This window comes from Budorcas taxicolor, chromosome 14 (assembly GCF_023091745.1).
Source record: "Budorcas taxicolor isolate Tak-1 chromosome 14, Takin1.1, whole genome shotgun sequence".
NCBI classification, from domain to species: Eukaryota; Metazoa; Chordata; class Mammalia; order Artiodactyla; family Bovidae; genus Budorcas; species Budorcas taxicolor.
The window spans coordinates 70,798,878-70,822,946 of NC_068923.1; positions in this window are offsets into that span (position 1 = coordinate 70,798,878).

The window sequence follows — 24,069 nt, forward strand, 5'->3', positions numbered from 1 at the left end:
TCCTGTGCAGCAATGTAGACCCAGCACAGCCAAAAATAAATTATTAAAAATTTAAAAATAAAATAAGCTTTCTCTTACTATCCGTTTTCATTTCTCAGCTATTTGGAAAGACCCCTCAGAAATGACTTTGCCTCCTTGCATTTCTTTTTCTTTGGAATGGTTTTGCTACCGCCTCTGTACAATGTTACGAAGCTCTGTCCATAGTTCTTCAGGCACTGTGTCTAAGTGAAAGGCAAGGAAGAAAGGGAACATATATCCAACTGAATGCAGAGTTCCAGAGAATAGCAAGGAGAGATAAGAAGATCTTCCTAAATGAACAGTGCAAAGAAATAGAGGAAAACAATACAATAGGAAAGACTAGAAAGCTCTTCAAGAAAATTGGGGATATCAAGGCACCATTTCATGCAAAGATGGGCACAATAGAAGACAGAAAAGGCAGGAACCTAACAGAAGAATAAGAGATTAAGAAAAGGTGGCAAGAATACACAGAAGAATTGTACAAAAAAAGTCTTAATGACCTGGAATAACCATGATGGTACAGTCACTCACCTAGAGATGGGCATCCTGGAGAGTGAGGTTAAATGGGCCTTAGGAAGTATTTACAACAAACAAAACTAGTGGAGGTGATGGAATTCCAGCTGAGCTATTTCAAATTCTAAAAGATATTGTTAAAAGTGTTACACTCAACATGCCAGCAAATTTGGAAAACTCAGCAGTGATCACAGGACTGGAAAAGGACAGGTTTCATTCCAATTCCAAATAAGGCCAATGTCAAGGAATGTTCAAACTACTGCACAATTACACTCATTGCACAAGCTGGCAAGGTTATGCTCAAAATCCTTCAAACTAGACACCAATAGTATGTGAATTGAGAACTTCTAGATGTACAAGCTGGGTTTAGAAAAGGCAGAGGCACCAGAGATTAAATTGCCAGCATTCACTGGTTCATGGAAAAAGCAAGGGAATTCCAGACAAAACATCTACTTTTGGTTCATTCACTATGCTAAAAGCTTTTGACTGTGTGGATCACAGCAAACTGTGGAAAATTCTTAGAGATGGGAATACCAGACCACCTTACCTGTCTCCTGAGAAACCTGTATATGGGTCAAGAAGCAACAGTTAGAACCAGACATGGAACAGTTGACTGGTTCAAAATTCAGAAAGGAGTATGACTAGGCTGTATATTGTCACCCTGCTTATTTAACTTCTATGCGGAGTACATTATGTGAAATACTGGGTCGGATCAGTCACAAGCTGGAATCCAGATTGCTGGGAGAAATATCAACAACATCAAATGTGCACATGATACCACACTAATGGTAGAAAGTAAAGAACTAAGAAGCCTCTCGATGAGGGTGAAATAGGATAGTGAAAAACCTGGCTTGAAATTTAAAAAACTAAGATCATGGCATCTGGTCCCATCACTTCATGTCAAATAGAAGGGGAAAAAGTGGAAGCAGTGACAGATTTTCTTTTTCTGGGCTCCAAAATCACCATGGACAGTGGTGCAGCCACGAAATTAACAGACACTTGTTCCTTGGAAGAAAAGCTATGACAAACCTAGACAGCATATTAAAAAGCAGAGACATCTAACAAAGGCCTACCTAGTCAAAGCTATGGTTTTTCCACTAGTTATGTATGGATGTGAGAGTTGGACCATAAAGAAGGCTCAGGGCTGAAGAATTGATGCTTTCAAAATGTGGTGCTGGAGAAGACTCTTGAGAGTCCCTGTGACTGCAAGGAGATGAAACCAGTCTATCCTAAAGGAAATCAACCCTAAATATTCATTGGAAGGACTGATCCTGAAGCTGAAGCTACAATATTTTGGCTAGTTGATGCACTGAGCCAACTCACTGGAAGAGACCCTGATGCTGAGGAAGATTGAAAGCGAAAGGAGACGGGGGTGTCAGAGAATGAGATGAATAGTTAGCATTACCAACTCAATGGACAAGAATCTGAGCAAACTGGGAGACGGTGAAGGACAGGGGAGCCTGGCGTGTTGTAGTCCATGGGGTTTTAAAGAGTCAGACATGACTTAGTGACTGAACAATAACAGATTATCCATTTATGTCATTAGCTTTCTCTGCCTTTAGAAATCTCATCAACTTGCAAGAGTATATATTTTCAAGATATAATTGATACACAATTTTCACCTATGAGTCCATCTAATAAATAGTAAGCTCCAGTAGCATCAATAAAGTGAATGGTAGAGTAGACTAAATAAAGGACTAGAATGTCATTTTTGTCTGTGTAAGCTTCAGGTGACCAGCTAAAGAAAATTTAGCCACAAGGAGAGGAGGGGAAAAGAAGAAACATTAAACGTAAGATCAAGTACAACATATACAGAGAAGTCGGGGGGGGGGGGGGGGGTGGGGGGGTGGGGTGGGGTAGGTAAACAATGAAAGTTGTGGTAGGCCAAATAACAATCCCACAAAGATATCTGCATTCCAATTCTCTGAACCCGCGATCCTGTTACCTCATATAACAACTCAAAGAAGCTGTGCACGTGTGATTAAGTTCCGGATCTTGGAATGGGGCAATTCTCCTGTGTGATGCAGGTGGACCCAATGTAATCTTAAAGGTTCTTATAAGCGAGAGAGTGAGTTTCAGCGTGATGCAGCCTAGAAGGGACTTGACAAGCCTCTTCTGTCTTTGAAGATGAAAGGGAGCCATACCTAAGGAATGTGCACAGCCTCTAAACATAGGAAATGGCAGGGAAACTGATGCTCCCCTAGAGCCTCCCAGAAGGAATGCAGCCATGCAAATAATCTGATTTTAGGCCCACAAGTCCCATTTCGAACTTCTGACCTACAGAACCCAAGGCAATAAATTTGCATTGTTTTAAGCAACCAAATAATTTGTTATATCAGCCATAGAACTAATATGAAAAAGGTATTCAATAGTTACAGTGACAGGTAAGGCAGCTAATTCGACAATTAAAGATCAGCAGAGATGTTACTGTTGGTGCTGTTCAGTCACTCAGTCACGTCTGACCCATTTCAACCCCATGGACTGCAGCACGCCAGGCTTCCCTGTCCTTCCCCATCTCCCGGAGCTTGCTCAAACTCAGCCACTGCTGAGTTTTCCAAATTTGCTGGCATATTGAGTGCAGCACTTAACAGCACAGTCTTTCAGGATTTGAAACCGCTCAGCTGGAATTCCATCACCTCCACTCCCTTTGTTTGTAGTGATGCCTCCTAAGGTCCTCTTGACTTCACACTCCCTAGGTGTCTGGCTCTAGGTGAGTGATCACACCATCATGGTTATCCAGGTCATTCAAATCTTTTTTGTATAGCTCTTCTGTGTATTCTTTCCATTTCTTCTTAATATCTATCTATGTCTGTTAGGTCCATACCATTTCTGTCCTTTATTGAGCCCATCTTTGCATGAAATGCTCCTTAGGTATCTCTAATTTTCTTGAAGAGATCTCTAGTCTTTCCCATTCTATTGTTTTCCTCTATTTCTTTGCACTGATCACTGAGGAAGGCTTTCTTATCTCTCCTTGCTCTTCTTTGGCACTCTGCATTCAGATGGGTATATCGTATTTTTCTCCTTTGCCTTTTGCTTCTCTTCTTTTCTCAGCTATTTATAATGCCTTCTCAGACAAGCATTTTGCTTTTTTGCATTTCTTTTTCTTGGAGATCATTTTGATCACTGCCTCCTGTACAACTTTACAAAGTTCCATCCATACTTCTGCAGGCACTCTATCAGATCTAATTCCTTGAATTTATTTGTCACTTCTCTGTATAATTGTAAGAGATTTGATTTAGGATATACCTGAATGGTCTAATAATTTTCCCTACTTTTTCCAGTTTAAGTCTGAATTCTACAGTAAGGAGTTCATGATCTGAGCCAAAGTCAGCTCCTAGTCTTGTTTTTGCTGACTGTATAGAGCTTCTCCATTTTCTACTGCAAAGAACATAATCAATCTGATTTCAGTATCGACCATCTAGTGATGACCATGTGTAGAGTCATCTCTTGTGTTGCTGAAAGAGGGTGTTTGCTATGACCACTGTGTTCTCTCGGCAAAACTCTATCAGCCTTTGCCCTGCTTCATTTTGTATTCCACGGCCAAACTTGCCTGTTATTCCAGGTATCTCTTGACTTCCTACTTTGGTATTCCAGTCCTCTAGGATGAAAAGGAAATTTTTTTTTGTTGACAGTTCTAAAAGGTCTTTGACTGTGTGGATCACAACAAACTGTGGAAAATTCTGAAAGAGATGGGAATACCAGACCACCTGACCTGCCTCTTGAGAAACCTGTATGAAGGTCAGGAAGAAACAGTTAGAACTGGACATGGAAGAACAGACTGCTTCCAAATAGGAAAAGGAGTATGTCAAGGCTGTATATTGTCACCCTGCTTATTTAACTTATATGCATAATACATAAGAGAAATGCTGGACTGGATGAAGCACAAGCTGGAATTAAGATTGCCGGAAGAAATATCAATAACCTTAGATATGCAGATGACACCATCCTTATGGCAAAAAGTGAAGAACTAAAGAGCCTCTTGATGAAAGTGAAAGAGGAAAGTGAAAAAGTTGGCTTAAAGCTCAACATTCAGAAAACTAAGATCATGTCATCCGGTCCCATCACTTCATGGCAAATAGATGGTGAAACAGTGTCAACTTTATTTTGGGGGGCTCCAAAATCACTGCAAATGGTGATTGCAGCCATGAAATTAAAGGACACTTACTCCTTGGAAGGAAAGTTATGACCACCCTAGACAGCATATTCAAAAGCAGAGACATTACTTTGTCAGCAAAGGTCTGTCTAGTCAAGGCTATCATTTTTCCAGCGGTCAAGTATGGATGTGACAGTTGGACTATAAAGAAAGCTGAGTGCCAAAGAATTGATGCTTTTGAACTGTGGTGTTGGGGAAGACTCTTGAGAGTCCCTTGGACTGCAAGGAGATCCAACCAGTCCATTCTGAAGGAGATCAGCCCTGGGATTTCTTTGGAAGGAATGATGCTGAAGCTGAAACTCCAGTACTTTGGCCACCTCATGCGAAGAGTTGACTCATTGGAAAAGACTCTGATGCTGGGAGGGATTGGGGGCAGGAGGAGAAGGGGACGACCAAGGATGAGATGGCTGGATGGCATCGCTGACTCAATGGACGTGAGTCTGAGTGAACTCCGGGAGATGGTGATGGACAGGGAGGCCTGGCGTGCTGCGATTCATGGGGTCGCAAAGAGTCGGACACGACTGAGCGACTGAACTGCATTGAAACCCAATCCAGTACTTTGGCCACCTCATGTGAAGAGTTGACTCATTGGAAAAGACTCTGATGCTGGGAGGGATTGGGGGCAGGAGGAGAAGGGGACGACCAAGGATGAGATGGCTGGATGGCATCGCTGACTCAATGGACGTGAGTCTGAGTGAACTCCGGGAGATGGTGATGGACAGGGAGGCCTGGCGTGCTGCGATTCATGGGGTCACAAAGAGTCGGACACGACTGAGAAACTGAACTGAACTAGAAGGTCTTGAAAACTATAGGTGTTATAGGGGCCAACTTTTTTGTATTTGCTGTTCACCAAACCCAATCCAGAGTGTTAGGCTTCCAGTGATTATAATGTTTCTCTTATTTTACTACCATCTGTCTTTATCGGAACAAGAAATGAACACTTGACCCATGATGGGCCAATCAGGATCATTTTCCTAGAAATAAGAGATGTAGTCTCTCTTTGTAACTAGCATGATAGCATAGGAACTTGAGCATCATCATTTATTCCCGCCACAGTTGCTGATAACAGAGCTATCCAGCCTGTCTACAGAAAGAGAGAAAAAATTGAGTGTGTGTGTATGTAAATAGAATAGAAAGAGACTATTCCGTAGGCTCTCTATCACCTTCTCCCTGACTCAAGCCCACCCTAAGGCCAGACAGTATTCATGCTTTTCACTTCCTTGAAAGAGCGGTCATCATGAACAGCTGCATAAGCCAACTTTACATGGTTTCTCTTAGTTAGAAAGCAGAGTCCTAAATAATACAGATAAAGGATTATCTGTACAAGGACAAGATAAATAGAGACATGAGCCTAAAACTACAAGCTAGTGAACTATAATTAACCCACTGTTGAAGACAGGATAACATGAATGGGAAAAGTATGACAAGGTGTTATCTTTACATCTTTAAATAGATGACAAAGATTTCAAAAACTTACACAAGGAAATGCCAGACAAGAATACAGAACTTACAAGAGTCAAAACCTTGCCCATGACCCTTTGAACACCTTAGACAGATGAGGAACATCAAGGAGGCCAGAATGGAAAGAAAATATGATATAAGGAGATCATTGTGTGAAGAGGGGTTTTGGAGAGTGCCTCAAAGCACTGGGAGACTGTGGAACCTGACCTCTTACCTGAAGCTCTGATGGGGAGGGACTCTAATTAGACTCCACAGAGAGCTTAATCTGTGACCCCTGAGGTTGGAAGCATAGTTAACCAAGGTGCTGGTGGGGACAGAAGAGAGAGGAATGTTTGTTAGTGAGCTGGAAAATGTTCTATTCAGAGAGAAAACTAGAAGATGCAAGAAGCTAGAGATGGAAGCAAGTTCCAAGAGGTTGGAGAAGGAGGCTCAAGTCTCTAGTCAGGGTAGAAAGATAATCAGTTTTCTGGGTTAAAGAGAACAGAAAGTAAGAGGTTCCCCATTTGGGATTCTCAAAAAGGAACCACAAGAGAAAAAGTAGGCTTTAACCATGCCAAGTTCATAGGGCACAAAGCCATCCAGCCAACATCTGTATCCTGCTTCCTCTCTTCTCATGCCTTATCACTATTAGGGTAGAAAACATCCCATTGAGGATAGAAGGATAGGATAGGAAGAAAGATTGTAAGTGATCATTATACCCACTGGGTCTTAGCTGGGAGAAGGTGAGAAGACATGTCTTTGAATAAAGACTGAAGTGTTAATAGCTTGGATAAGATGCTTTTCATTTTTTCAATTGTGACTGTTTTGTGACATAAATTGACTCCAGGATGGTCTTCAATAGCTCTATTGCATAACTGAGGAAAGTCTTCCCTCTACTGAATAAAGTCAAAAGGGGCATTGGGAGACAAAGCTTTGATCCCACCCCAAGAGAGATGCATTCAATTTATCAGTAACACATACCGATTACAGATATGTCATCTTTATTATAAATATTGTGGTCTGGACATTTTAAGACATCTGCAAATAATTGGGCATGCTTAATTCAAATGTTATAGTAAATTTAGTCACATCCATGCATTTAGCATGTAATGGATTCTCAAAAAGAAGTATATGGTTCTAACTCCACATAGAGACAGTGTGTAGCAAATGCAAGTGATGCCTCAGCTAGTAACTTCTGGACTCATCTTCAGGTGGGGTGGAGGAGTGCCCTGTAGGCTGGCAGCTTCCCTCCTCACAATGATATACTGTCTAGTGATACAGAGATAATGGTTAGAGAAAGGTAAACAGCGATTCCCTCTGGGGAACGGGACTGGGATAGGAAAGAGAAAGGCAAGGAACTGTGGCTTTAGTAGTCTCCTTTTAAAACACATTCTTTAAAGTGTGTAAATACACATACTTCCCCCAAAGAAGAGTATGGAATGTGTTATTAAGTTATAACCACAAGGTGGAGGACACTATTGTGCATACATATACATATGATTGCAATAGAACTAAATGTACACATACACATGGAATTTTAAGCTCTGTAAAATTTCTGGAACTGTTGTTAAAATAAGCCAACTTCTGTTGTTGCCGTTTGACCAACTGTTATGGCCCAGAGAAGGTGACAGGACAGGTGTCACTGAGGAAGAGAAAGAAGTCTCTTCCAAGCCTAGAAGATTGTGGACGGAGGAAAAGATTCAGGGGCGAGCAGCCAAAATCTTAGGTCATAACTTCCTCCCCACTTGAAGTTGAAATCTTAGCTGGAGGCATAGTTGATAGGCTGAGAGTGTGTGTGCGGGGGAGGGGGCGCGGTTTGCGTGGTTTCCCGTCTTGCCCTGAGGCAGGAGACCTGCATGGAGCGGCCACCCAACCGTGGACACCATGTAATGGCTCAATGGAGGAGCAGCAGAGCCTGCGTTCAGCTTTCTTAAGCTTCTACCAGCTGCCCTCATATGATGCAGAGGGCATGGGTATGCAAAGGTTTTTCTGTGCACTGTGGAGGAAAGACAGGCCTTGACTGGTTCCTTAGCAGGACTTAGGACAGGGAAAGAGGGCAGAGCCGAGAAAGGAGAGGAAGCTCAGGGGTGAGAGAAAAACCAGCACAGCCTTTAGCAGTAGAGCCAGCAGGCTAAGCATTGCCATCATAGACAATGGTCACCATGAAGCTGAGCTCAACAAGGACCCAGAAAAGAACTCTGGGACTTGGATAGCAATCTGAAGACTTCCCTACCACCCCCACCATCTCAGACCAGCCCAAGGACCAAGTAGTTAATTTGGGAAGGAGTAGGGTTAAGAATGGAATCTGAAAAAACTGAGCTTTTACTCAGGAAGGGCACTGGTACACAAAACAAGACATAACAACCATTGGAGTTTCACAAAACACACCCTGAGAAGCTTTTTTTTTTTAAAAAAAAAAAAAAGTATATTGTAACTATCAGAAATGAGTTCAGATGTGAAACATGATATATCATCAAATCACAACTTGGATTGTGAAACACAAATTTTTCCTCTGAGACTGTAATATGTACTCAGGGTTTTGTTTGGATACAACTGAAAACAAAGAGAATGGAGTGCCATCTTACGGCAAGACCTCCCATCCACTCCTTCTTCAGACCCATCAGCCCTCCCCAGCTCCACCAGCCCAGGTCGTCCCATTTCTTTGTCAGCATTAGATCATGCGTGTTTATCAGGGCCTGCCAGTGTGAAACCCATTAATCAAAAGCACATAAGGTTTACATTGGGCTAATTAACTTCAAGACAAACATAAATCTTAAGAGCATGTTCTACATAACAGCAGGAGTGTGTGGAATGAGCCGTGTTACCCCAGCCCACTTCAAGCGCCTTGCTCTCTCTAACAGAAGATGACCAGGTTTTGCTTTAAAAAAAAAAAAAAAAACTGCTATTTTATACTTAATAGCTAAACAATGACTTGAAAACTAAAGTATGCAATAAGTCAACTTAGCCTCTTCCGCGATGCTGTGCTTTATTTGTCCAGCCATTTTTTTGGACTGTTTTTCCCACTACACTGAATGAACTGAAGTCTATGTTTCAGCACCATAGACAAAACCCAAGTTAAGATGATAAAGTCTATTCCCACCCTCATTAGAGGCGCCACTGCAGAAGGACATGTAGGCTATAAGCCTTGAGTGATCTTCCAGCAGTTTGGAAAATTGGACCCAGAAGCAGCTTTGCTGGCAAGAGAAGACATCTCTGCAGCAGGACATATTAAAAGAAAAAAGAAAGCATGGGCTTTCAACAAGCAGATCTTAAATTTTTCTGATTTTGTTTTCTCCTTGGTAAAGATTAATAATATTAAATGACTTAGATTCTTAGATGCAAGCAACAGACACTTGCATCTAGCTGATTTTAGCCAAAAACAAAAACCACAAGACTTATTTATAGGCTGTTATAAAAGGTGGTGCACAGGATCTCAAGGCTTCCCTGGTGGCTCAGATGGTAAAGAAACTGCCTGCAATGTAGAAGACCTGGGTTCGATCACTGGGTCACAAAGATCCCTTAGAGAAGGGAATGGCAGCTCATTCCAGTATTCTTGCCTGGAGAATTCCATGGACAGTGGTGCCTAGCAAGCTACAGTCCATGACTGTAAAGAGTTGGACATGACTTAGCAACTAACACGCTCACTTCTCACTTTCACAGGATCTCAGGGAAGACTAGAAGCTGGCCTCCACACCACCAGCAGAAGTTTTGGCTTGCCTCGGGGATGCCATGCTCCCTCTGGAAAACAGACTTCTGCTTCTATCCCCACTGCTTCCATCAGTTACAAGCATAGATTTTTTTTCTTATGGTCTTTGCTTCATCAGGCCATACTCTTCCCATTCAAAGGGCCAAGTTACCCAGATCTCAGTTATGAGAGACAGAAAATGAAGTGGAGGGTGGCCTCTGCCCTTGAGTCAACTACAGAAACTTCTTCTGAAGACTTGTAATAAGGCTGAAATTATATAAACGGTATACATTTCCTCAGGGAAGAGAACTTGACTCTAATTCAAGGCTGGCACAAAAGAGATGCTCAATATGAGTTGTTATTGTGATGAATTTTTAAAAGCAAGGAATAAATGAACATTATGGGGAACAGACTCTGGCTGTGTGCAACAGCGAAGCAATAGCCAAGCACTGAATGTATTCACCTCTCTGGAAACTAAATCATACAAACTCTTCATATTTGGCAACTGGAGAATAGGTTTTCTGATTTCTGAATTAGAGTGCTTAAATGGTACATATGCATTATATAAGTTATCAATTTGAAAATAATTAAAATGTAATACATGCAGTTATGGCCAAAATTCTTTTTTTGAATTCAATGAACCATCTTCTTTCTAGATTTAGAAGGTTCTACAGTATTACCCAATGGACATTGTCTGTTATATCTTTAATATTCTGATAATGAAACTAAATGTCAAACAATAAAGACTTCATAATTTTACATGACCTACTAAAACAACTTTAAACATATACTTTTTTCAGTAATTGTGAGGAAGCATTAACAAATGTTTATTGACCTTTTTATATTTGAACATAATAATTCATTTTCAATAGGAAATAATGCTATTTTCCTTTTTATTTTTTTTATTAAAAAAAACATTTAGGTCACACCCTATGGCATATGGAATCTTAGTTTCCTGATCAAGGATCATACCCGTGCCCCCTGCATTGGGAGCATGAAGTCTTAACCACTGGACCGCCAGGAAGGCCCAGCAATGCTGTTTTCAAACATGCAAAGGCTACACAGTCTTTAGGATAGTTTTTAATTCTCCTTATTTATTATCCTTGATTTGTGTTATGAAATGTTCATGTCCTCTGTACCAGTGAAGTAATCATTATCATGGACCAAATTCTCACTCTATCATCAGAATTCAATAATTTTATTATGAAGATCTTATCATTTCTAGCCAAGGCACTGAAAAAGTGGAGGAGAAGGTAATTTACCATAGTAATTCTGAATAATCTTATCTACCTCTGAATTTGGGGGGGTTTACAAAGCTACAAAATAAATACAAAACTAATTCAAGATGTTCTGAACCATGGTAAATCAGAATTAAGCAGACCATGTAGCAAAGCTGTTTACACAACATAGCGTTTGGGGCCATCTGGATCATTTTTAAACTAGACAAACAGAATGAGGAAACACACGGGCAGGAGGGCCAAGCTCACATGCAGCCACTCCCACCTCAGCTCTATCTGTGGCTCCATCGCTAGAAATGACATTAAACCAAAGTTTTCAGCAAAGAACTGCTTTCACACACAAAATCTTATTTTTTAAAAAAATGTAATATACATTAAAGGAAAATCCAAAGAAACAAAATCAGAATAAAAACCATTGTAATCTTACAGAAGTTAACACTATGAACATATTGCTGTATTTCCCTCTAAATGTATGTGTGTGTTTATGTGCATGGGCTTCCCTGATAGCTGGTAAAGAATCTGCCTGCAATGCAAGAGACCTGTTCAATTCCTGGGTCAGGAAGATACACTGGAGAAGGTTCAACCCCTAGGTTGGGGAGATCCCCTGGAGGAGTGCATGGCAACCCACTCCAGTATTCTTGCCTGGAGAATCCCCATGGACAGAGGAGCCTGTTGGGCTACAGTCCATGGGGTCGAGCAACTAAGCACAGCCCAGCATGTATATGTGTGTTTGTATGTTTAGATATATGTTTGGATATACACTAAAATAGACTCATACAGCATAAATTAATTTCCTCACCTAACAATATTTCTAGCCTCACAATAGTCCAATGCATGGATCTACAGAATTATTACTCAATGCTCTCCTTGAGTTTTCAGGTCAGTTCTAATCCTTTCAACAGAAACAGAATTGTGTAGAACCTACCGTAATAAAGAGTCTGACTTCATTTTCACTGGTAGACCCCCTTTCCTCTTTCAAGTCCCATCTTTCCTCCTCTCCCTCTGGCCCCACACCTAGATAAGCCCATACAAAATCCTCTGGCACAAGAGGAAGTTCAAACCACACAAATCCCAGCCCCAACCCCCAACCACAGTAAAACCAAAGCCACTCGCCCCATTGGGTTTAAACCATTCTGGACGATCCCACACTCTGAGTAATAAAGCCTATCTTATCTTCTTGGTGCACATGTGACATCATCCTTCTCAACATCTGAACCAAATCTGAGTGAGAGGTTGACCCACCTGCCACAGGACCACCACAATACAATCGGTGCTGTAAACCGGACCATCTAGCAATTACCACTGCATGTGGGGATTCTTCGTTCTCTTGCATTTAGTTTGCTTACCAGATCATCTGCCCCTGGCAACCATGTGCTCTGAGCTGCTGTGTATCAACGAGTCTGAACTTTGAGTTGTGTTGCCGCCCTCTGGCAAGCTTGCATTTTGAGCTGTCCTACACTCTGCTGCACTTGCAGAGTCCCACCAAACTTCACTTCTTCACTTCACTTCACCAAGCCTCTGCTATAGACATTACCTACAGAGTGACAAAACCTGACTTTAGGGGCAATGGTATGGGAACAGGGCTCGCCTTCACATGGACCTGGGTTACGTGTCTTAGCCAAGACAGATTGAATCAGAATTGAATCTCAGTTCTAGCATAATCTGTAACTGATAGGCTTGTTCATGTTGTTACTTATGAATTGGCTCAATCTGAATTGTGTCTTCCAACAAAAATTGACTCTAGAATCTATTCAAATGGCTATTCTACAGGTGCTCTTATTGGTGCTCCCAGAGACTGTCACCACTGATGCTTCAGCAAACTCCTCTCTTGCTGCCTACAGCTGCTGTATTATCCAGGATGCCACAGTTGCCCATTGGCTTCTGTTGCAAGAAATGGCCCTCCTTGGTCCCATGCTACACTCCATTAAAGCAGCAAATCCTGTCCACATACTGAACCCTTCTGGAGATGGAGGTTCTCACAAGTACTGAGCCTGTGACTCCCCACGCCCAGCTGATTGTTATGCCTTGGGTCATGGGGGCAGAAGGCCGAAGACTCTGTAGGCCCACAGAGGCTTCCTTATTAAAATGGAAACCATATTTACAGATAAAGCCAAACCTGGACCCTCTGCTACATTCCACCTATGAGAGGAAGTGGCTCTCCAATCCTCATTCCGTTTTCAGGTGCAATGGCACCAGAGGCGGTCACTCCTCTTCAGAGCCACTAACCACTTGGGAAGTCCGCAGGAATCAACTGAGAGAGATCCAGAAGGTAGGTTCATCCACCTTACAGAGGGCATGGGTGATGGACCTCCCCAGAGAGCCACTACTATCTATCCTCTAACTTGAACATCCTTGATCAAAGGTCCTATAGACAGATCAGTTTCCTAGCCTTATGTTTACAGAATATGCTGTGTTCTGCAAGTCAACATGAAGCCGTGTTATGGTCAACTATACAGAATACAGTGGGGCTGCCATGTCTAAGGAGCAGGACAAATTACAAGCCCATAGGATTTTAAAAATCTGGTGCTGATAAGTGTTATGCTTTATTTGAGTATTTCCATTTTGGAAAGAAGATACCAAATCCCTAAGGGAAGAGTGAGGAGTTGCTGTTACATAAAAATGAAATACACAAAACTGGTAATTCAAGAAGTAAATATGGGACTTCCCTGGTGGCCCAGTAGTTAAGAATCCATCTGCCAGTATAATCCCTGGTCTGTGGAGATCCCACATGCCTCGGGACAACTAAGACCATGCACCACAACCATTGAGCCTGTGCTCTAGAGCTGGGGAGCTGCAAATACTGAGCCCACAGGCGGCCACTACAGAAGTCCATGCACCCTGGAGACTGTGCTCCACAACAAGAGAAGCCGCTGCAACGAGAAGCCAGCACTGCAACTAGAGAGGAGCCCCGCTTGCCTCACCTAGAGAAAGCCCACACTCAGCAATGAGGACTCAGTGCAACCGAAAATAAATAAATACTTTTTTAAAGGGGGAAAAAAAAAGATGGCACCAAAGGTCAGCATAACTGACCAACCTGAGCAACTGTCTTAATACTGGAGGATGACTACGACAATAATCAGTCCTCTCTGCACAATTTTACACGCTCTCAGCCATTGACGATGATCTATCAGTTCTAATCAATAGCAACAGCAATTCTTCATTCACGATTGCTCCCACTGGGATTAAAAACTCAGGGAATTTCTTGCCTCACGGACACCCAAAATACAAATCAAGGTCACATATGTCTCTACACAAACTGAAGTTATAATATAAGGGCTCACCAAGATGTCCCCTATTCCCTTTGGCATTCCAGACATTCAGGTTCAAAAAACAGAGACTTTTGTCCTTGCTGTGTTCACTTTGTTTTTGTTTTTGCTTTCTTTTCAGTGCTGAATTCCCAGTACCTACAATGCTGCCTGGTATATACTTGCTGCTGCTGCTAAGTCGCTTCAGTCGTGTCCAACTCTGTGCGACCCCATAGATGGCAGTCTACCAGGCTCTCCCCCGTCCCTGGGATTCTCCAGGCAAGAACACTGGAGTGGGTTGCCATTTCTTTCTCCAGTGCATGAAAGTGAAAAGTGAAAGTGACATCGCTCAGTCGTGTCCAACTCATAGCGACCCCGTGGACTGCAGCCCACCAGGCTCCTCCATCCATGGGATTTTCCAGGCAAGAGTACTGGAGTGGGATGCCATTGCCTTCTCCATGGTATATAGTAGTCTGAAAATAATTGAATAATGAATGAATGATTGAATGTCCAAAATCTTTGACACTGTATTTTTTTGTATCCCAGAGACTCTATGCTATTCCCAATGTATAGTCAAGTGTTCTGGTTTTTTTTCAATGTTAGTTTCAGTGATGAGAAATTTAAGGAACTACTTAAATAATTTGATTAAGGATCCTCATTTGGCTTCAATTTGTCAGTTACATCAGATAAAATCTCGTTTGGTTCATTTCTTCAGAAATTACAAATTTAAACAGAGGACCAGAGCCAGAAAATTTGTAGCAAAAACAATACTTAATCAATGCCTTTTCTAAATCTTCCCAAAGAAAATTTTAGAGTTTTCTAGTCATTTCCTGAGAAGACAATTTCTTTTATATCTTCATAGATCTGAAAATAGAGTTGTTGTTGGTCAGTCATTAAGTCATGTCCAACTCTTTGTGACCTCATGAACTGCAGCATACCAGGCTTCCCTGTCCTTCACTGTCTCCCTGAGTTTGCTCAAACTAATGTCTATTGAGTCAATGATGCCATCCAACCATCTCATCCTCTGTCGCCCTCTTCTCCTCTTGCCCTCAATCTTTCCCAGCATCAGGATCTTTTCCAGTGAGTCCTTTGCATCACATGGCCAAAGCATTGGAGCTATCAGCAGCAGTCCTTCCAACGAATATTCAGGATTGATTGTCCTTTATTGTGCATATCTTTTTACGAAATGTTCCCTTGGTATCTCCAATTTTCTTAAATGGAGTGATTATTTTATTTTATAGAAAGTCTAATAATTATACTATTTCAATCCCTGAGGCTAATTTCTTATTAGCTCTCTGAACTGCATGTCATCTGTAATGTTCATCTATTGATTTAGCCCAGGAAAAACTCAATTTATTCAAGATCACTGGATGAGCATTAGTTGATTGTAGCTCCTGCTTCATTTGCTCATTTAGGTGGTATTCTACTAATACTTTAGAACTAGGAATGTAAGTATACATTTGAAACTATTACACAAATAGTTTTTATTTTATAGCATTTTCTTTTTAAGTCTGTAGGGACTGAAGAGGGCAAGAAGAGCTGATATCTGTCAAGGCTTGCCTCCCTCTCAGCTTGTCATAGAATGGATTGAATAGACGACTCTAAAATCTACTCATGTGGAAAATTTGAGAGGGAGAAAACATTTTCTCTAGACTCAAAAAAAAAAAAAGTTGATTGAAAGCAAATTGTGAATTTGAATCTCATAAATTTAATTCTCTGCCTTCACCAGCCAGCAGATCAAATGAAGTATACACCATGGTCCTTTCTCTGATTTTAGGTCATTGATTTATTAACACAGGTAGAAATTCTACATGGCTCAGTAATTTCTACAGATTTTTTTTTAAAACAAGGTCATCATTTCATCTTGGCAGTAGGACTGAATATCAAGTGAAACACTAATCTCAATCCCAAAGTCCAAACACATAAATGTGGAAGGAATTTTATAGAATCAAACTGAGTCCTCAAAGATTTTCATCAAGTATTCTAAGTCCACAAAGCTGTCTGTGCCTTCCCAAAATATAAATTCTAGTCTGTATTCCACTAGTGCTATCTCATTCTTTTACTGTATATTATGGGGGTTGGTCAGGGAGAGGAATGCACAAAACAGAAAGTAGTTGGGAAGCTAACTCCTCATACCACAAAAAGGAAGATTTTAGTTCAAGACCATGACCCAAAGATGCAACTATTTCCTGGAAGCAGGACTGATCAGTGGTGACTGTGAAGAAAGCTTCATTGGGAGAGTCCAGCTGAAGGACCAGGCATCTTGGCCATTTATTTACATGCTCTAGGTTATAGGCCTTGTCTAACTCAATGAAACTAAGGCATGCCCTGTGGGGCCACCCAAGACGGGTGGGCGTGGTGGAGAGGTCTGACACAATGTGGTCCAAGGAGAAGGGAATGGCAAACCACTTCAGTATTCTTGCCTTGAGAACCCCATGAACAGTATGAAAAGGCAAAATGATAGGATACTGAAAGAAAACTCTCCAGGTCAATAGGTGCCCAATGTGCTACTGGAGATCAGTGGAGAAATAACTCCAGAAAGAATGAAGGGATGGAGCCAAAGAAAAAACAATACCCAGTTGTGGATGTGGCCAGTGATAGAAGCAATGTCCGATGCTGTAAAGAGCAATATTGCATAGGAACCTGGAATGTCAGGTCCATGAATCAAGGCAAATTAGAAGTGGTCAAACAAGAGATGGCAAGGGTGAACATCGACATTCTAGGAATCAGTGAACTAAAATGGACTGGAATGGGTGAATTTAACTCAGATGACCATTGTATCTACTACTGCGGGCAGGAATCCCTCAGAAGAAATGGAGTAGCCATCATGGTCAACAAAAGAGTCTGAAATGCAGTACTTGGATGCAGTCTCAAAAACGACAGAATGATCTCTGTTTGTCTCCAAGGCAAACCATTCAATATCACAGTAATCCAAGTCTATGCCCCAACAAGTAATGCTGAAGAAGCTGAAGTTGAATGGGTCTATGAAGACCTACAAGACCCTTTACAACTAACACCCAAAAGAGATGTCCTTTTCATTATAGAGGACTGGAATGCAAAAGTAGGAAGTCAAGAAACACCTGGAATAACAGGCAAATTTGGCCTCGGAATACGGAATGAAGCAGGGCAAAGACTAATAGAGTTTTGCCAAGAAAATGCACTGGTCATAGCAAACACCCTCTTCCAACAACACAAGAGAAGACTCTACACACGGACATCACCAGATGGTCAACACCAAAATCAGATTGATCATATTCTTTGCAGCCCAAGATGGAGAAGCTCTATACAGTCAACAAAAACAAGACCAGGAGCTGACTGTGGCTCAGATCATGAACTCCTTATTGCCAAATCAGACTTAAATTGAAGAAAGTAGGGGAAACCACTATACCATTCAGACATGACCTAAATCAAATCCCTTATGATTATACAGTGGAAGTGAGAAATAGATTTAAGGGACTAGATCTCATAGATAGAGTCCCTGATGAACTATGGAATGAGGTTCGTGACACTGTACAGGAGACAGGGATCAAGACCATCCCCATGGAAAAGAAATGCAAAAAAGCAAAATGGCTGTCTGGGGAGGCCTTACAAATAGCTGTGAAAAGAAGAGAAGGAAAAAGCAAAGGAGAAAAGGAAAGATAGAAGCATCTGAATGCAGAGTTCCAAAGAATAGCAAGAAGAGATAAGAAAGCGTTCTTCAGTGATCAATGCAAAGAAATAGAGGAAAAGAACAGAATGGGAAAGACTAGAGATCTCTTCAAGAAAATTAGAGATACCAAGGGAACATTTCATGCAAAGATGGGCTCAATAAAGGACAGAAATGGATATTAAGAAGAAGTGGCGAGAATACACAGAAGAACTGTACAAAAAAGAGCTTCATGACCAAGATAATCACAATGGTGTGATCACTCACCTAGAGCCAGACATCCTGTAATGTGAAGTCAGTGGGCCTTAGAAAGCATCACTACGAACAAAGCTAGTGGAGGTGATGGAATTCCAGTTGAGCTATTTCAAATCCTGAAAGATGATGCTGTGAAAGTGCTGCACACAATATAACAGCAAATTTGGAAAATGCAGCAGTGGCCACAGAACTGGAAAAGGTCAGTTTTCATTCCAATCCCAAAGAAAGGCAATGCCAAAGAATGCTCAAACTACCATACAATTGCACTCATCTCACACACTAGTAAAGTAATGCTGAAAATTCTCCAAGCGAGGCTTCAGCAATACATGAACCATGAACTTCCAGATGTTCAAGCTGGTTTTAGAAAAGGCAGAGGAACCAGAGATCAAATTGCCAACAACCGCTAGATCATCACAAAAGCAAGAGAGTTCCAGAAAAACATCTCATCTATTTCTGCTTTATTGACTATGCCAAAGCCTTTGACTGTATGGATCACTATACACTGTGGAAAATTCTGAAAGAGATGGGAATATCAGACCTCCTGACCTGCCTCTTGAGAAACCTATATGCAGGTCAGGAAGCAACAGTTAGAACTGGACATGGAACAACAGACTAGTTCCAAATAGGAAAAGGAGTACGTCAAGGCTGTATATTGTCACCCTGCTTATTTAACGTCTATGCAGAGTACATCATGAGAAACGCTGGGCTGGATGAAGCACAAGCTGGAATCAAGATTGCGGGGAGATGATATGGGGAGGGTGGTGGGAGGGGGGTTCAGGATTGGGAACTCATGTACACCCGTGGTGGATTCATGCCATTGTATGGCAAAACCAATACAGTATTGTACAGTAAAAAAAAAAAAAAAAAGATTGCCGGTAGAAATATCAATAACCTCAGATATGCAGATGACACCACCCTTATGGCAGAAAGTGAAGAGGAACTAAAAGCCTCTTGATGAAAGTAAAACAGGAGAGTGAAAAAGTTGGCTTAAAGCTCAACATTCAGAAAACGAAGATCATGGCATCCAGTCCCATCACTTCATGGGAAATAGATGGAGAAACAGTGGAAACAGTGTCAGACTTAATTTTCTGGGGCTCCAAAATCACTGCAGATGGTGACTGCAGCCATGAAATTAAAAGACACTTACTCCTTCGAAGAAAAGTTAAGCAGAGACATTACTTTGCCAACAAAGGTCCATCTAGTCAAGGCTATGGTTTTTCCAGTGGTCATGTATGGATGTGAGTTGGACTGTGAAGAAAGCTGAGTGCTGAAGAATTGATGCTTTTGAACTGTGGTGTTGGAGAAGACCCCTGAGAGTCCCTTGGACTGCAAGGAGATCCAACCAGTCCATTCTGAAGGAGATCAGCCCTAGGATTTCTTTGGAAGTAATGATGCTAAAGCTGAAGCTCCAGTGCTTTGGCCACCTCATGCAAAGAGTTGACTCATTGGAAAAGACTCTGATGCTGGGAGGGATTGGGGGCAAGAGGAGAAGGGGACGACCGAGGATGAGATGGCTGGATGGCATCACTGACTCGATGGATGTGAGTCTGAGTGAACCCCGGGAGTTGGTGATGGACAGGGAGGTCTGGCGTGCTGTGATTCATGGGGTTGCAAAGAGTCAGACACGACTAAGCAACTGAACTGAACTAGGTTATAGGGAGACTGTGGAGTCAGACAGACATGGGTTTGAACCCTAGTCCTACCAATTATGGGCTTCTCAGGCACAATGGTAAAGAATCCACCTGTCAGTGAAAGAGACACAGGAGACATGTATTCGATCCTGGGCTGGGAAGATCCCCCTAGAGGAGGAAATGGCAACCTACTCCAGCATTCTTGGCCTGGAGAATCCCATGGACAGAGGAGCCTGGTGGGCTACACACACGTGTGTGTGAGCACACACATGCATTCACCTGCCAGTTAATAGCTATTTTTAATTGCTCCCTCATCTGTAAATGGGGTGTGATGTCAGGGACTAGGTCATAGAAAGGCAGACTTTTATCTCATTCTTTCCTTCTTCTTGTATTACTCATTCTGAAGGAAGCCAGCTGCCTTGTCTTGAGCTGCCCTACAGAGAGGTTCATGTGGCAAGAAACCAAGGTCTCCAACTAACAACTGGTGATAAACTGAAGATTCCTATCAACACATGATAGAGCTTGCAAGTAAATCCTCCAGCTTCAGACTAGCTCTCAGAGGACTACAGCCCAGGACACCATCTTGACTGCAATGTTATGAGAGATGCTAATTGAGAACCGCCCTGCTGAGCTGTTCTCAAATTTCCTGACCCACAGAAACTCAGATAATAAATGTCTGTTGTTTAAAGCTGGTAAGTTCTGGGGTGTTCTGTTATACAGAAATCGATAAGTATTGCAACTGCATTGGGAGGGAAAGACTAGAAGACTGAAGCTATTTGTAATTAATAGAGAAAAACGTTAGTCTCCCAACAATGAGAAATGTTTTTGAGTCTCTCTCAGTTGGATAAGAACTGCTTGTGTACAAGATTTTACAAGCTTCTGCCTGTGGAAAAATATAGATAAGCACAATCGAATGAGTCTAATTCAAAACACTTTGAATTTCTTTTCCAGGTCAAAGTGGCTTTTTATTTTCCATTTCCAGCTTTTTTTTTTTTTTTTTTTTTGAGAGCCTCTTACATTAACCACAAATATAAGAAGATGATTGGATTTAAAAGCTTGGTAGTAAATGTAATTATCTTCTAAATAATATATAACAGTCGTATAAAGGGAGTGATTTATGTGTAGCCATAAATCTGTCACAAAAGTAAAAGAGCTAAGTGGTCAACAAACATTATTCATTGGCTCATCCTCTTAACAAAAAACATTTATTCACTCCTACTGTGTCTTAGCCAATGGGCTAGATACTCCTGGTATAGAGATAAAGCCTGAAACTCAAGTCAGTTTATTTTTACAGGATTCTATGAAGGCCCATCTGAATAGCTCCCTTGCCCACAAAGCCTTCCTCTGTTATCAAAGGAGATAATTTCCCTCTTTTGGGCTCCTACATCATTTTGTTTGCCTGACTGCATAGCATGTGACTGCATAGCATTTGACCTTTGCAACATTATTACGGCATTCGTCTTATGGGCCCCAGCTGAATTATAGATTTCTTGGAGCCCAGGGAAAATGTTCCCTAAATGCTCGAATCTTTCACACCTGTCTTACTAAATGTTTAAGACAGAATAGGAGCTCAGTATTTATAATATTTAACAATTGATGCTGCATTAGCTCTATACAGACTTAGCAAATGAACAACAACAGCAACACAAGACATAAATTTATAAATAATGGGAGATGAAGGCAGAGAAAGAGAGTGTGAATATATTCTTGTGTCTTTATATGCCTCCTCCTCTTCCCTCTGAGTAAGTTAGAGTTACAGGTGGGAGAGAATAAAGAAAACCACTTCAGAGGAACTTCTCTGGAGAGCCATTGGCTAAGACTCTGTACTTCCAGTGCAAGGGGCCGGAGTTCAGTTCCCAGTCAGGGAACTAAATCCTGCGTGCTGCAGCTGAGGTTCCCACATGCCACTGGTGAGAGTCTGTGCAGCCAAATAAATTTTTTTTTTTTAACTCCTTCAAGAAGGACTACTTTGATTTAGCACAGATGAACATATTTTAGCCAAGTTCAGAAAGTATAGAGTAGTTAACAGAGATTTGAATTCTCGCCCTTCCACTTGGCATATTATTTCTCTGAAAATTTTATCAACAATAAAAGAAATCTACCTATAAGGTTGCTAGGACGAGAAAAAGAGTTGATACCTGTAAAATATTTAGCACAGTTCCTGGCACATAGTAGTGCTTAATAAAGTCCTAGGTGGTGGTGATTCTCACCTATAATACTTTGCAAGTTGCATTTAGGGAAATTCAAAGTTGGAAACACTCTGGTAAGGCCTCTCTTCATTGCCTTTGGCCTCATTTTTTTCCTGCCTTCCTCACAGTTATAACTATAAATATCCTTTGACTGAAGATTCCCTGAAGCATGGAATCTTTTCATATGGGGCTGATAGCATTAAGTTATTCTCTAATTTGAAGAAGTGGCAAGCCCAGGCTGATTCCTGCTCACTATTCTTTGTTGTAATTAATTCACTAAATTGTGTCTGACTCTGATCCCATGGCCTATAGTCTGCCAGGCTCTGCTGTCCATGGGATTTCCCAGGCAGGGATACTGGAGTGCTTCCCATTTCCTTCCCCAGGGGATCTTCCTGACCCGAGGACTAAGCCCACATCTCCTGCATCTCCTGCACTGGCAGGCAGATCCTTCACCACTGAACCACCAGGGCTTCCTCACTATTCTTTGGTGTCTTTTTAATTCCCAGTTCCTGAGCCAACATCCCAAAAATCTTCCCAGGTTCGTATAATCGGCCTTCTGTTCTCAAGCTCCACATCTGAAAAAAATCTCACCGAGGATTCCAACTTCTTGGCCACACTCCCAATCTCTGAGATTGTCTTCACAACATTCACTGACTCTGAAGTTTTGCTTTTCTTCTTGAGTGCTCTGTGAAAAGTCGTATTTCACTCACCTGTGCTCAGTCCTAGCCCTGCTCTCTCCATGACACTGGAACTGCCCACAAGTGAATAGGAATGTCCATTGTTCCCTGATCTCACAGGTGAACAGGATGTTTAAATACCCACCATTGCCTAAACAGCTCACAGTTAACATAGCAAATGCCAGGCTGAATTTTCATTTTTACTGTCTTACCCACCATCTGATGTAAGTTGGGAGTTTAGATAAAATTGTTCCAGTAAAATGCAGATGAATCAGAAGTCATTTTTCAGTTTTTTCAATGCAAGTTTGTCATGAATTATCAGCATATCTCAGAGATATGGCAAGTTCAGTTCCAGACCACCACAATAAAACAAATACCACAGTAAGACATTCTATTTGAGTTTTCTGGCTTCCAGGTGCAATACAAGTTATGTTTACACTATATTGTGGCCTATTGATGCAGTAGCATTATGACTCAGAAAAACATACATTGATTAAATGTGCATACATTAATTAAAAATACTTTATTGTTAAAAATGCTAACTTTCATCTGACAATGCAGGGTTACAACAAACTTTCAGTTGGTTAAAAAACAAAAATACAGTGTCTGCAAAGCTTGAAAAAACCAGGTAATGTTATAAATGATTATACTACTCCTAAATTTAACACCTGTTCATAGGCTGCATCTTCTACACAAAAAACTTGTCCTACTTTGGTATAACTATCATTCTCTTTATTATCCCATCTTCCTCTGAGCCCTCTGGCTACTCCCTGAAGTGTGGTGCTCTGGGACAGGGTGGGAGAGCAGAGAAATGGTTCTGTTAGGGGGAAGCATACTGATTGAAACCGCCCACCCTGGCCAGGCACCATAGTAACCATTTGCATGAGTTGTTTTATTACAGGAGGTCCTGCTAAGGAACACGGAATTAATAAGGCACCACCAACCAGAATAAATAAGCCACTATCAACCGGAACTAATAAGCCACCACCAACTGGAAGAATTCGGGAAAGGTCAAAAGGAGACACCACAAGTCCAACCACCTCCCAGAATCCTTCTCTCTGGCATCCATCTTGGCTGAACAAGGCGTGCACCACCAGGAAGGACTCTGAGTCAGAATGATTGGCTAAGGACAACCAGGAAACTAATCCCATCACCATGAAACCCGAGGCTGCAAGCCATGTGGCAGAGCTGTTCTCCTGGGTTCCCTTACCCTACTATTCTCCACCCGGGTGCCCTTTCGAAATAAAATCTCTTGCTTTGTCAGCAGATGTGCCTCCTCAGACAATTCATTTCTAAGTGTTAGACAAGAGCCCAGTTTCGGGCCCTGGAAGGGGTCCCCTTTCCTACAACAGTTCTGGTATTAAGTGGGAATGGTATAG